The sequence below is a fragment of the Pogoniulus pusillus genome, chromosome 16 (genome assembly GCF_015220805.1).
Source record: "Pogoniulus pusillus isolate bPogPus1 chromosome 16, bPogPus1.pri, whole genome shotgun sequence".
NCBI classification, from domain to species: Eukaryota; Metazoa; Chordata; class Aves; order Piciformes; family Lybiidae; genus Pogoniulus; species Pogoniulus pusillus.
The window spans coordinates 13,180,346-13,194,219 of record NC_087279.1 but is presented as its reverse complement, the minus strand read 5'-3'; the positions used below and the strand labels follow the sequence as shown (position 1 = coordinate 13,194,219).

The following is a 13,874-nucleotide window of genomic DNA, read 5'->3' as shown; positions in this document are numbered from 1 at the left end:
CAACACCAGTGTACAGGGGAATGATGGGATCAAGACTGGCCTTTCTGGCAGCTTTTGGTTAAGCCAGCCACTCTGGTTTGCTTACTCCTGGTGCCTCTTTCTTTTCCATCAGAGGTGGGTCCCTGGGATACCTGAACTTCTGCAATCTGCAACAGTCCTCCCTAGTGAGTGAAGAAGCAGAAGCCATGCTTTCCAGCATAACCTGTCTCTGCCACTGCTGAAATTGTCTGTGTGAAAGCACACAAGCAGGTGAGTAACTCACAGATGGAGGGGACTTCCAGAGTGGAAGAGAGAAGAACAAGGAGTGCCAATATGTTGATAAGAACTGTTCACAGAAGCTGGCCCTGCAGTGAGAATTGATGGCAACTTAATATACAGTCCTTCATGGAATTATTTTCCATCATGGACAAGAAATGGATTTTTAAATCCAGTTTGGCTCTCTTCCTCTTGGGGTTCAATTTACTGCACCTCCTCATCTCAAGTAGCTGATGCAACTCCTAAACTGGTTGCCAGACTCTGCAGTTCTCACTAAAGTTAGGGTTTCACCTCCTGTTCTTCAGGCTATAACTGCTGAGGTAGATTGAAATGGCAGTGTCTCCTTGCACATATGTTTTTTTTGTTTCTGACATTTCCTTACATCTCTCTGCTTTCAGGCAGGCTGTTGTGGCTGATACGGTGTGAAACTTTGGAGGAAGGCTTTTTAAAGTAGTAAAGGATTAAGAAGTGAGGAGTAGATTGCCTTGGGAGCTTGTGTCTGTTCCTGGAAGCCTTAAAGAAGAGGCTGGCTGTATGCTTCAGCCATGCCACACAGCAGTGGGGCCTGTTTTAAGATGGGCTGTGAACTCCTTGTCTTTGCACCATTTCTTCACCTCTGCTTTGCAGGCAGTGCTTGCTAATATAATCAGCAATGACAAATGCTCATGGAATACTGCAAGTGTGTGAATAACCACCTAAGAAGTATTTGGAAATAACTGTTCTTGGTGTTCTGGCTTTGAGCTTGCAAGCAAGCAAGAAGATGACACATGTTCTCTTAGCTCTGAGTACCCTTTGCTGAATGGGTGTGGGCAGCAAACCTGTGCAGAAGCAGTTAGTAATCCTAATGGGCTCTGATGTGTTCACACAGGCTTTGTGTTATATGTGAATGCAATGACTTTCTAATATTTATCTGGTGTTAGAAACCATCTTCCTTTTTTCTCTTCTTGTTTTCTTTCGTGAAGCAAACATTTCTCATTGGTTTGGGATGCTTTAGTGACTAGAGAGGAATGTAGGTTTCTCAGAAACATGAGCTGTTTTAATCTTGACTAGTGTGTCTCTGCTACATCTGGACAAAGGAGACTTAGGTGGAGAGAATCAGTCATGAGGCTAAGGAGAGCCACAGGCATGAAACAAAGCCTCTGAAATGGGACGGGATGGCAGAAACTCTGCAGTTTCTCAAGACATCTGTGCATTGCGTGGAATGAGTTGATTCTGCCACTTGTTCTGCGGCAGGTAATAGCTTGGTTTTTTGTGTGCTTTGCATGTTCTTTGTGTCCCAGAATGTTTTTCTATCCCCAGCCCTTAGCTTGCTCTTTGAGTCTTTTGTTTTGTTCTTTCTAGTTCCTTTCTACTTGTTGTGCCTGAAGCGCAGGCTGTAAGTGTCTGCTTCCCCTTTGACATCAGCACAACTGATACTAGCCAGGCTTTGAAACAGAAGCAGCTGCAACACGCGGCCGCTCCAGCAGGTCTCACATTCTTCTTCCTTTCTGTCTCCATGCACACATCTAGAGGAGCCTGCCTGCAAAGCCATGGCTGCAGCTTCAGCCAGCCACAAGTCACCTGCGATTTGCCTCCTGTGACACTGAATCACAGAAGAGAGGAAGGTCTCGATTCATTGTCTCATGGGAAACGCAATGGCTCCAGGCTTCCCTTAGCATTTCCTTGCTTAGACAGCAGTTCAGCAAAGCATTTGATTAGAGTTTGTTGAGCTGTCTACAGCTCACTGCCCCCTGCCCCTAACACAACAAAAAATGTACTTGTGGCACCGATAGTTGTCTGCTGAAGAACTGTCAACTGTATGAAGTGGAGCTAGTTGCTCTGATATTCCTTATGCATGGTGAATAGGGAATTGTTAAAAATTATTACTCTGATGGAAGAATTTTTGTGGGTTTTTTCCCTTTTCAGATTTTGCAAATGCTAGGAGTTCAGCTGTGGGGAAGTGTGCAAGTATGCTGGAGATGAGGTTGGTTTGCTCCCACCGCCAGAAGAAATGCAGTGGTTTAGGGAGAGAGGCAAACTTTGCATTGCTGTCTTCAGTAACAGAAACTTCGGGGAAAAGTGTCCACTTTCTAACTTTTCTACCATTTTGGAGGAAAATTCCCACTTAGGCACCTTTTGGAGGTACAGGCCAGCTTTTCCTCGCCTTTGGTCCAAAAGTGTTTCTGATCTGCAAAACTGTCCTGGAAACATCACTAGACTAGCCTTTCCTGTGAGATGTATGCTTCCTGCTGGGCTGGCAGTGCAGCTGGATTTGGGGGGGGCTCTCCCCTGTGGTGAGGAGACATGATGTAGCCGCACAGTAACTGAAGTTTTGGGCTCATCTTGAGCAGAGAAGGAATCTGTGACAAGAGAACTCTGCTTCAATGCTTGAGGTTTTCACATTTGGGGGGCTTACTAGTAGGTAATGTTTTAAATCCTTCATGAGTGGAAGGTGGCCTTTAAATTTGTCAATCTAACAAAAGAAAGCTAGTGTTTGTAGTACTGTACTGGAACTGTGCCCAGGTGGCCAGGGGAGCCAATGGCATCCTGGCCTGCATCGGGAATGGTGTGGCCAGCAGGAGCAGGGAGGTCATTCTGCCCCTGTACTCTGCACTGGTCAGACCACACCTTGAGTACTGTGTTCAGTTCTGGGCCCCCCAGTTTAGGAGGGACATTGAGATGCTTGAGCATGTCCAGAGAAGGGTGACGAGGCTGGTGAGAGGCCTTGAGCACAGCCCTATGGGGAGAGGCTGGGGGAGCTGGGATTGTTTAGCCTGGAGAAGAGGAGGCTCAGGGGTGACCTTATTGCTGTCTACAACTACCTGAGGGGAGGTTGTGGCCAGGAGGAGGTTGCTCTCTTCTCTCAGGTGGCCAGCACCAGAACAAGAGGACACAGACTCAGGCTGCGCCAGGGGAGATTTAGGCTGGAGGTGAGGAGAAAGTTCTTCACTGAGAGAGTCATTGAACACTGGAATGGGCTGCCTGGGGAGGTGGTGGAGTCGCCGTCCCTGGGGCTATTCAAGGCAAGATTGGACGTGGCACTTGGTGCCATGGTCTAGCCTTGGGCACTGTGGTAAAGGGTTGGACTTGATGATCTGTGAGGTCTCTTCCAACCCTGATAATACTGTGATACTCTAGGGGACTATTTGGGGAAGGCTAAGAAAGTAACATCCATCTGACCATGGCTGGGCAATAGTGCTTCACTCTTTTATTCCATCTTTAATCTGCTGTTGGCTTACCTGTAGCAGGTACAGCTGGAGGTACACTGATAGTGTCAGACAGACTTTGGGTGCTCTAATGGTGTTAAAGGCCATTGGGTGTCTCTCTCAGGGAAAAGACAATTAATGCAGGTATTGTTTAATTTCCTCCTTTCCCAACCAAACAGCTGAAGCCTTGTAGCTCTAGTGGAACAGAATTGGGTTGGGACTTAGACAGCTCCTTCATTTTGTGTCAGTGAACCAACCACTGTTTTAGTGCTCTGTGTCAGTCAAGGTGGTGCTGTATCTCTAAAGTCTCTTTCTAAATCCCTGGTGCCTCTTGTCTTTTTTTCCCCCTAAGATCTGCTGTGCTGCAGACCTTGTTTTTATGGAATCTGCCTGTCTGGAAGGTGCAGCTCCCTGTTCAGATCACATTTACAGAGAGCTCATGCTAGACTTAAGGTGATATTATGTTTGTTTCTCTGTGATGCTTGTATTTGTCTTGTACTTTGAGAATTTGGATTGTGTGTTTTGGCCAGGCTCTGTCATATATGTTTAGTCCCAGCTTCTTTGCTGTCCTGCAGAGACTTGGTAGGGAACAGCAAGTAAATGGAGCATCTCGTAGACCTGTCTGCCAGCCAAAACCTCCACCCAGGTACAAAAGCAGCTGTTTCAGCCTAAAGAACTTGTAAGCAGAATTATTTTCTTAGTGCCTCATCATTAGCACTAAGCTTCCTGTGGGAGCTTGGACTATCACGTGTTTTCTGTCCTAGTAGGCTAGGAAACATGGGATGATAGTTTGGATAAGTTGATGATCTGGTGGCTGAGGGCTCTGCATGCAGGTGAGGTGGAAGAAAAAGTTTGCAGTATGAGAAGGGGAACACTTGGGCCAAATCACTGCTGGAGCTTTGGAGTCAAGTTTCAGCCTTTTTCCTGTGCCTGCTAATTCCAGGCTCAGACTATAGCAGCTTTGCTCGCTTTTACAGCTGGATCTGGAAGATATGTGTATGCTTGCCTCAAGCACAGTGGAAAGCAGGAATTTTCCTAGGCTCTGACGTAGTCTACCTGGAGGACTGACTTTTCCTTCACTCCAGAGCCTGCAAGTGGGGGATTCCCAGCTGTCCAAGCATTGGCCCTGTCCAGAACCTCTTCTACACCGTAGTGGTTCTGGGAGTTACTCCCCTCCCACACACACAATGAATTCACCCAGACTAGACTCAGCCAACTGGACATTAAGGAATGAAGCTTTATATTCACAGCTCAGCACAATATACAAGCAGCTATCTACAATGTATTACAGATATTTACAGCTATATACAGTAATAGCCAAGTTAAAAGTAATACAGAAACACAAAACCCCTCCCAAAAAGACAGAGTGCTCAGGAGGGGCTCCCAACCACCCTTCCACCTTCCTTCCACTGCTCTCCCTTATCCCAGAGTCTGCCTCACATGCAAGGTGAGTTGGAAGAATTGGCAAGGGGGGTTAAAAGGAAAATGATCAGTTGGGTTATGCATATCCAGGCAGAAGCCAGGGAGAGACACTGACTCCATTATCTATGTTTGTGTCCTTGCTTTTGTACATGTCAGCAAAGCTATGAGGGGAATAGACATCACATTGTTTTATTTTCACAGCCAATAACCTAATTTCTCATATTAAAATATTCCAATTAGCTTCAAACTGGCACATACACAAAGAAGTTAAACACTGGTGTTAAAAAGAGAGAATGTAATTTTGGAGAGGCTAATTGGCACAGGAGAGAGACTTGCTGCCTTCATATGACATGCAAGTTCCACTGTCAGGAAAAAATCCCCTAGATCTTGACAGCAGACATAAGGAAAACAGATTTGCTGGATCTAACTGCATTGTTGAGTGTAGTGGGATGGTTCTTTCTTGCACTTTGCTTTCCTGCTGGCCTAGAGTGGGGAAATTCCTAATCTCAATGCTCAGCCACACTCTCTTTACCAAACCTCATCTTGCCACCATGGCATGTATTGAGGCTGCAAGCAGAGAGCAAACTTGGCAGCTATTTTGCTAAGACTGTAGCACTTCTTTGCCAGTGTCCAAGGGTCTGCTCTGGAGCTGCTGCTTCAGGCTGCTGATACGGAGCTGCAGGTGCCTTTTGGGCAGGCCTTGGCCAGGGCTGTCTGCCCTCTTCTGCTCCAGGTGCTCGTGCCTTCATGAAAGGAATGAGCGAACCACACAGAAAGCAGCTCTGTGACACAGTTTGTAGCCCTTCACGTTAAGATAATGCCAGTTGGTGCTGCTTGGGTGTGCTGGCTGCTTCCTCCATTGTGTTGTTGCTGTGTGGGGTGACAGGCTGTTTGTGATGATGCTGTTGAAAATTTGGTTTCTCACTGTGCTTGTGAGCAGCATTGGCTGTCCTGGAGACAAGGTATGTTGCTGCACTTCACAGAGAGATCTGGGTTCTCCTTTTCTGCCTCTTTATGTCCTTGCAAGTCCCATGGGACTCTCACTTACACTCAAAATTCTCAATTTACAGTTTAGTCTCAGCTGGCTCTGTTGTGCCTTGCGTCAGGCTTTGGAAAACCTCTGCCATAGGACAAGAGACCCCTCAGCTGGAGAAGTTGATTGCTGTTCAGGCTTGTCCAGGATCCTCAGGTAAGTGATAAATCTGCCTTTATTTCTCAAACACAGCACTAAGAAGCAAGTTCAGGCTCAGTGATGACTGAAGAACTGTGTAGTGTGGAGCTGCTAGGAGATACACATCCTTACCTCTACCCACAAATGTTTCTCCTTGGGAAATGGTTACAAAATTGTTTCTGTGCAACACTGATGGCACTTGTCTTTTGTTGTCCTCCCTTACATTCAAATTTTGGCTGCTGACAGCAGTAATTCAAGAGCAGTGTTAAAAGTAGTCAGCTGCTGCCTGCCTGCCTGGCTGCTTCAGGACACCACTTCATAAAGCTCCAGAAACAGGTTGCTAGGGGGATAATGCCTGTCCTAAGCGGAATCTTTATTGCTATAAGCAAGCCTTATAAAGCAAATGTTACTTCTAGACCTGTTTGTCTAAATCCTGTGGCACTCTTAGGTGTGCAGTGGGGTACATAGTACTTTTCTTCCTGGCCAAAACTGAGTCTCATTTGCTGTGTCAGCCTAAGTGTAGGGGTGACCTTTACTGGGTAAACTGATGCCTTCGAATGGATGAAAACCAGATGAATGCATAATGTGAGCCAGCAGCTAGAAATTCAGGTTAGGTAAATGTAAGCTAGAAATGAGGTACATGGTTTTAAAAATTATTATTTAGCTGTTGGTACCACTTGCCAAGGGATACAGTGGTTCTTCTGTCACTTGAAGACAGAAGAAACTGTATCTTGCTATCTCAGCCAGAAGAAATTTGGGACTTCAGATGAATTTCAAGAACATTTTGATGCAGGAGACCAATATGAACATTCCTGCTGCCCTCTTAAAATCTATAAATGTAAGAATAGTATTTTTAAAGGCATTCTGTACTCTTTAGAATAAACACTGCTATTCTGCAACAATCCATTTCCCTCTCTCCTTGATGCTGTTTTCCTAGTGCATCAGACTGAGCTGGTGGATGGCAATCAAAACCATTTGTAAGCTGTGTTTGTTCAATGCCTTGGTATGTCTGTATAACCTGAAGTGGTAGTTTATACCCAGATGCGAGAAAGAGGTTGATTTACAAAGGGGCTTCACGCTGAGATCACAGCTTGGTGAATGTTTCTTTTGGTAGTAGTATGGTCAGAAGCTTCTCCTTCCACTGCTGTTCCTTCTCTGAATTCTTTTAAGCTTTTTTCGTTAAAGCTCCCTACACCAGCATATGTCAGAATGTGATTTCCTTCCACTTGCAAAGGCTTTTATCTTGAGAGCTTTCTCACTGACTTTCAGCCTTGGCTGTTGTTTTAGGGTTATGTGTATTTGTTGTGTCCAGACCAGTCTGGAAATGTAATAGCTGGGAGATAAGGTTGTTGTTGCTGGAAGAAGCATACACTGTGAGCTGCTTTACCAGGTGGGAGAGAATGGTCATAGGCAGAGATTACCTAGGACCTCAGCCAAAGCCTTGGGCAGTGGTAACCTCTTTCCTCTCACTGCCAAGGCCAGGGTTAACTGTGTGAGGGGTGCTGGTGTTTTCGAAGGAGGTAGAAGAGTCATCTAGTGACTGGAAGGTCTAGACTCTTTCTTGTTTTGACCTGAGATTTGGGAAATTAACAATTTTGAATCGTTGTGATCCTTGATCCTGTAGGCTGTGAAAGGAAGTTTGAGACTCCTGAAATACCTTGTGTCACAAACACAGGTCTTACAGTGAAGGGCTGTATTAAAGTGGTTTACTGATAGAGTTTTTGTTTGAGTACTTACTAATTGTTAGAAACCTTCAACTTTACTCTAAAAGCTCATTTGTAGTTTTTTAGGATTTGATTTTGTGTGTCTTTAATCCTACTGCCTCTTTTAATCTTAGTAAATAAAACAGTCTTCAACTATTTCCTTTGATTTGCTGAGCTTCAGGGTGATGTCAACCTTGTAATCCAATATCAAAGCATCACAGCACCGTGAATGTGTTGATCCTCTCAACAACTGGTGAACTCCAGGCTAATCAAGGGGTGATAAAATATATTTCCATGCATCTATTAGGAAGAAGTTATCTTCCCTTACCAGGAAACCTCTCTGGCCTGCCTTGAAGGGGTGGGGTCCCTGAAGTCTGTGAATTGTTGGGGAGGTTATGGTGATGTTTGGCTGCATTCTGTAAGCACAACACCTTCTCCACCCAGTCTCTGCCCTGCCATCTCCTTACCACTCTGCCAAGTCTCTTCTGCGTTAAGGAAAGTCACAATTACAGTGTCAAACTTTCAAATTCCTAACTACTAGTTATGCATGCTTTTGAGTTGGCCAAGCTGAAAAGTGCTAAGTGCTCTGACATTGATACAACAGACTGTGAGATCAGCTAGACCTATGACACCCTCACAGAGAAATGGGGAAATGTTGGAGGTCAAAGGTTTGAGTAATAGGATGAGGAAGTTACAGTCCCATGTCTGAATCATGATCATTCATTTTGCTCTTCTGAGAAGGGGATCTTTGTGCTTTTAGAATAGCATTAGTTTTGCTTTCTAAGTGTTTCCTTCAGTTTCAAAGTAAGGAAAACTGATTGTAAAAGAGGAATGTTTCTCTGTGGTTTCTTTCTCTCCTTTCTGTAAAAAAAGGCTAGGGGACTGGTGATGAAAAAGAAGCTCTGAGCTGGAAGGTATGGGCATGTCTCATAGCTCTGTTTGCTCTGGAGCACAGGCAGCCCGAAGGATCAATGCTGGATGTTGGTTTTCACAGAATGGGAAGACAAAAGCCTCTCCAGATTATAGTAGCAGCAGGTCTGACAACTCTTCAGGGAGATTTTTGAGGGACAGCTTAATGTCAAGTCTACATAGACCTCATACCAAAGAAATGTGTATTCCCAAATCTCTTTTTTCTGAAATCAGAACTGCAGGACTTTTCCCTTTATTCTTAACTTTAAAAAGACTAACTTCACCAATTCCATACCTAGCAGAACCTCCCTGCCCCTTTGCAAATGCTAGAATGTGCTTGCACAGCCAGCTCTGTGTGCACAGGGAATCAGGGAGCAGGTGACTTCAGCTTAACCTTCCCTCGGAGCTTGACGAACAAGCCGAGGCAATACAAAAGGGACCGTCTAAGAGAGTTGTGCAGCTGCACAGCCCTTATACTGGCCCCATGGTCTGTTTATCTTTTGCCTTCAAGGAAGTGTCAGAGTTAGGGAAGCTTCCCCAAGTGGGATGGCTTAAAGGACTGTATCCTCTGCTGGGAAGTGAACATGCTTCTTCTCTATAAGCCATTTGATATATTTTGCCTCTCTCTCTCTCTTCCCCGCCTCCCCTGGCAGCAGAATCTGTGGCCATTGCATGCTTTTCATTAAATCTTTCTGATTGTAAGCTTGTATGTTCTGACACAGGGTCAAAGAGTACTATGGCAGGGATAAGACTCAGCAGCAGCATGGAAAGCTGTTTCTGGTTTTGATTACTGGACATAGGCAGTTATTGTGGAGTAGGTTCTTGGCTGGAGTCTGAAGCCTGACTTAAATATCAGCCAAAAAGGAGCGTTCTGTGGTGCTCCTGAAACACTGAACTTCTCCTGAAACATGAGGAGGGCTGGGGAGGACTTGTGTCTTGGCCAATTTCCACCCTCTCTCGTACTACTGTCACTCTTATCCCACGTTCTGCTTTTGCAGTATCCATCAGAGGAGGTTATTTAACTTCCCTTGCTGAAAGGAACAACTGCAACTGATGTGTTATTGGGTTTAGGTTGTTTGTCTCTAATAAAAGCCCCATTCTTAGAGATAAACTCAAGTAACCAATTGCTTACTCAGCTTTGCAGCTCTGTTATCTGAAGATATAATCACTTCCTGCATCTTTGTTTGTCTCTGCCTCTGTGCTGCTCTACCCATGGTCTGGGAGGTACCCTGCTCTGGCAGCTACTTTTGTCTGCCACAAGACACATCAGCATGTGGGGAGGAAAGCAGTTCCTGGTCACTGCTGTGTCCTCTTTCAATACCTTAAACACAGACTGCATGGAATATCATCCCTCATTTCTGAGGGAGGAAGACAAGGAATCTTTGTCTATTATGAAGAATGTGGAGTTTGCACCTAAGTGGGGTAATGGCAAAGTCTGCCCATAACCTCTGGGCAAATGCAGAGAGGCAGAAGTGTGAATCAGTTACTTGATATGAGTGTTCTTACTTAGATGGTATGGGATCTGCAGCCATCTCTCCTGGTGGCTGGCTGCAACACTGGCCAAGGATGCAGAGGTGAAGTGTCAGGGCCCTGAGTGTACCTAATAGGACTTTATTGCATTGATGAGCCTGGGGCTTCCACCCACTCCTGTGCTCATGGGCTCTGGGGTTCCATTTAAGCTCGATCTGTGACTTCCAATTTCTCCCTGAGCTATGAGGTAGGTGTACCTGTTTATCACTCCATACAGCCATGCCTGTGCCTGGCCATGGACCTCAGACTGGGACCTGACCTCCCAATTTGACACTGGACCTGAATGGTGATCACTGAACTGTCTGACTCCTCTGGTTACTGTCATTAAAGCTTACTCTGCAGCTTGACCACATCATCTGGATTCTGTTGACCCTAGCTGTCATCCCCAGGCTTGGCTTCTGGTCTTGCTCATGGCCTATGGGATGAAGCCCTGGCTGGTGATTCCTGCCCTGTTGGCTGAGTTATCCCCCTTGATTCCTTATCCTGGGGGGGCGAGGGGGGAAATACTGGCCCTAGCTGATCTCTAGCCCTTGATAGGTGTCTGCAGGGATGATCTCTTGGAAGGACTCATCTTGATGTGAAACACTTCCTCAACTAGTAGCACAGCAAAACAAGAGCATGTGGCTTTGGGGATATCCTGTCTGCCCACTGGGGAAGCTGCACTGTGCATCAAAGCTGTGCCTTCCTTCAAATCTCCAGTGTGGTAAATAGGTTCTCACCAGTTCATTAGTTGCAAAATTAATTAGCATTCCAGCTGTGGGATGTGATGTAGTTCTTAACCCAGCAGGCAGGCCAGGCAAGGGCTTTTCTCCAGCCTCAGGAAAGGATGTTTAGGGATTTGGAAGTTTGTTTCTTGTTTGCTTTTTAAGCTGCTAATACTTCAAGTGTTTTCTGCTGAGATCAGCAGTCTGCCTGTACTGTGAGGCCTGCAACCCCCCAGGACAGGAAGAGAATTCACTCTTTTGCAGACAGACTCCTTGCTAAACAAGTTCCATGGAAAATATGAGGAACCTTCTCTCTGTGACAGCAAAGATCATGATAGATGCATTTACAGAGAAGAAACCATAACAATCAACATCAAACAAGAGAAAATGTCTCCTTTGGAATAATGGAAAAGAATGCTGGGGTTAGAGATAATTTATGAGAAGGGGGAAGAAAATGCTGAGAAAGCAGGGGTGGTAAAGAAGAGACAGGGAGTGGGGAGCAGCCCCTGGGTAGGGGATGAGCCATCTTAAGAGGCTACCTAAGAAGGGAAGCCTCCTGACTGATAAGACTATGGTGTAAACTGAATTGCTGCAGCATTGTCCCAGGGGAGACACTTGGCATAATTTGCCTAGGGCAGCTATCTCAAGGGAGGGAGGAGAGGTTTCCTTGTGAGAGGCCCTGCCAGGTCACCCTGCTTGCTTGGTGGTGTTGATGGCAGTTGCCTGTATCCTCCTGGATGGCAGGTAACTACACAGAGGTGAGTGTGTGGCAGCTTTTGCCAGCTGTTGCTGTTTTGCGGAGATGGAGACATTAGTGAAGAGGGGACTAGCACTCTGAAAGAGGCCTGCACAAGGCTTGAAGCCCAAAAAGCCTGCTCTCAACTGTGAGGTGTACTCTTAATTCACCTCTGGCTTACATGAAATCCCTCCTGCTCCCCTCTCTTTCCTTACTAAGCTTGTCTCAAGCTGACAGCAGATAGAACTTGCTCCTCCCCTTTTCTGTGGGGCTCCTAACCTCACCTATGACTGCAGGTAGTGGAGATTGAAGGGTCTAGCCAGCCTTCAGAGATTGACAGCAAAATCCTCTTATGTCCCAGAGGGCAGAGTATAAGGAGTATTCTGGAGATGGCTGAGAGATGCTTGTGACCTTTTGGAGATTCCCATTTGCCACTGCAGGGTAAGGTAAGCTGTGCTGTCACTGGGAGCCTCTGCTTTCTTGTTTCTTCCCAAATGATGGAATTTGGGTGACCCAGCAGCTCCTGTTTTGTTTGTGTGCTGTAACTTCAGAGCAGCTTTATTCACAAGGCACACGTACTTGTCAAAGTAATAATTCACACCATGCTCTTCTGAAGCTTTTCTGACTATTGTGGAGACAAATCAATGCTGAGGAATCTTATTGTGAAGAAAATAGACACTTGTGGTTTTCCCACACAAAGTCACAGAAGAATGCTGTCGTGCTGCTTGATTTGGGACTGGCTTAAACTGGAAGTCTGGAGCTGGGGATTGTGAGCAACTTGAATCAAAGCTGAAGAAATTTTTCCTTCATATTCACATGATTCACTTAGCCAGATAATGGGTGTTGCATAACTCAATTATTGTAAAACCAGAATATGTTCCTGCTCCTAAACTTAGTTTTGTTTTTTTCTTGCACTTTATCAAGAAGTTTCTGCCTTTGGAGATTTAAAATCTTGTCTGTCTTAGTACTGTCACTGTTCTGCCCAAGTGAAATGTAAAGCAACACAACCCTGACCTGATTATAAATAAGGTCCTAAAATTATCCTTAGCTTACCTAAATTTGATCTTCTAGTATGGGGGCTGCACTGGGGCTAACCTGGTGTTGGGAAGGTATTTCCAGTCATTTGCACACTGCAGAGGTCTTCTGTTGAGGCTTTTGCCTACAGCCTTATCATCCCCTACTCTCCTGGTTTCTTTGTAGCTAGCACTTTACAAGGGGCGAGGGTTGGAAAACTACTTGCAGAAATAACTTCTTCCCCTTTCTCAAAACCTCCTTACAGGGCAACAGTTTTCTCAGCTCTCAATTCTTGCATTTTGAAAGCTCCATCTCCCTTACAGCTTATCCAGCTGACCCCTGTGTCTGCAGAGTTTTTCACAAACTGCAGTCCTGTGCATCCTCTGCGCCATCAGCTACCTAAACAACTTAGAGGTTAGGATTCAGCCACTAGTGATGTGTTTGGGCAAGCACTTGCATTGCACTCCCTGCTACCATGTGTCCTGCCTCTCCACCAGCAACATTGAGCACTTCTCTCCTCAAGACATAAGCTGAAACTGCAGAGCTTCCTGGAGCACTTCTAACAAAAGTACAGTCAGAGAAGCTCTCATAGAATCAACCAGGTTGGAAGAGACCTCCAAGATCACCTAGTCCAACCTATCACCCAGCCCTATCCAGTCAACTAGACCATGGCACTAAGTGCCTCATCTAGGCTTTTCTTGAACATCTTCATTTACTCTGGAGAAGGAACAACAGGAAGCTAGGAACAACAGACTTCTTACTTGAACAAATGGAGCAAGTCCCAAGGCAAGCACCAAAGGGAGAAAATTGCACATAGGGAAGGGCTGAGAACTTAATGGGAAAGCACAGCTCTAAACTCAGATCACTTGGTTTACCCACAGTCACCTTGAACTCAGGAGCTTGCAGAGTGATGCTGCTTCCAGACAGCACCCAGCACAACACCATGCACTCCAAGACAGTTCCATGTGAAAACACCTTTCCTGGAGAAATGCCTTCACAGCTTGTCCCTAGCCGTTCAACACAGCAGACCCACAGATTCACAGTGTTCAAATCTGTCAGTCTCTCAGGCTATAAGAGAAGTCAGGCATGTTCTCCCTTCTCTTTCCTTCTCACACTTACAAAGTGACCAAGTTTGGCAAAGCAAAAAAGAAATCCCACCACTGGCATAGATGAGTCAACCCACCATGACCTGGTGACCCTGCCTTACACCGAGCGGCTGAAGCCACAAACCCATCTAGCTGGTAT

The 13,874-nt window shown here is 45.7% G+C and overlaps 1 long non-coding RNA gene across 3 annotated transcripts in view; it reads left to right on the top strand.

Moving 5' to 3' along the window:
- The window catches only part of LOC135182455 (uncharacterized), a 46,155-nt gene extending 33,590 nt beyond the window's left edge, over positions 1-12,565 (top strand). For 2 of the 3 annotated variants that reach the window (XR_010305215.1, XR_010305214.1), the window contains 4 exons: positions 113-249; positions 3,793-3,893; positions 5,933-6,051; positions 11,977-12,565. This is a non-coding gene — a long non-coding RNA (uncharacterized LOC135182455). The remainder of the gene's footprint in view (positions 1-112; positions 250-3,792; positions 3,894-5,932; positions 6,052-11,976) is intronic. The other variant, XR_010305216.1, reaches the window with a different exon arrangement.
- The last annotated feature ends 1,309 nt before the right edge of the window (positions 12,566-13,874 follow it).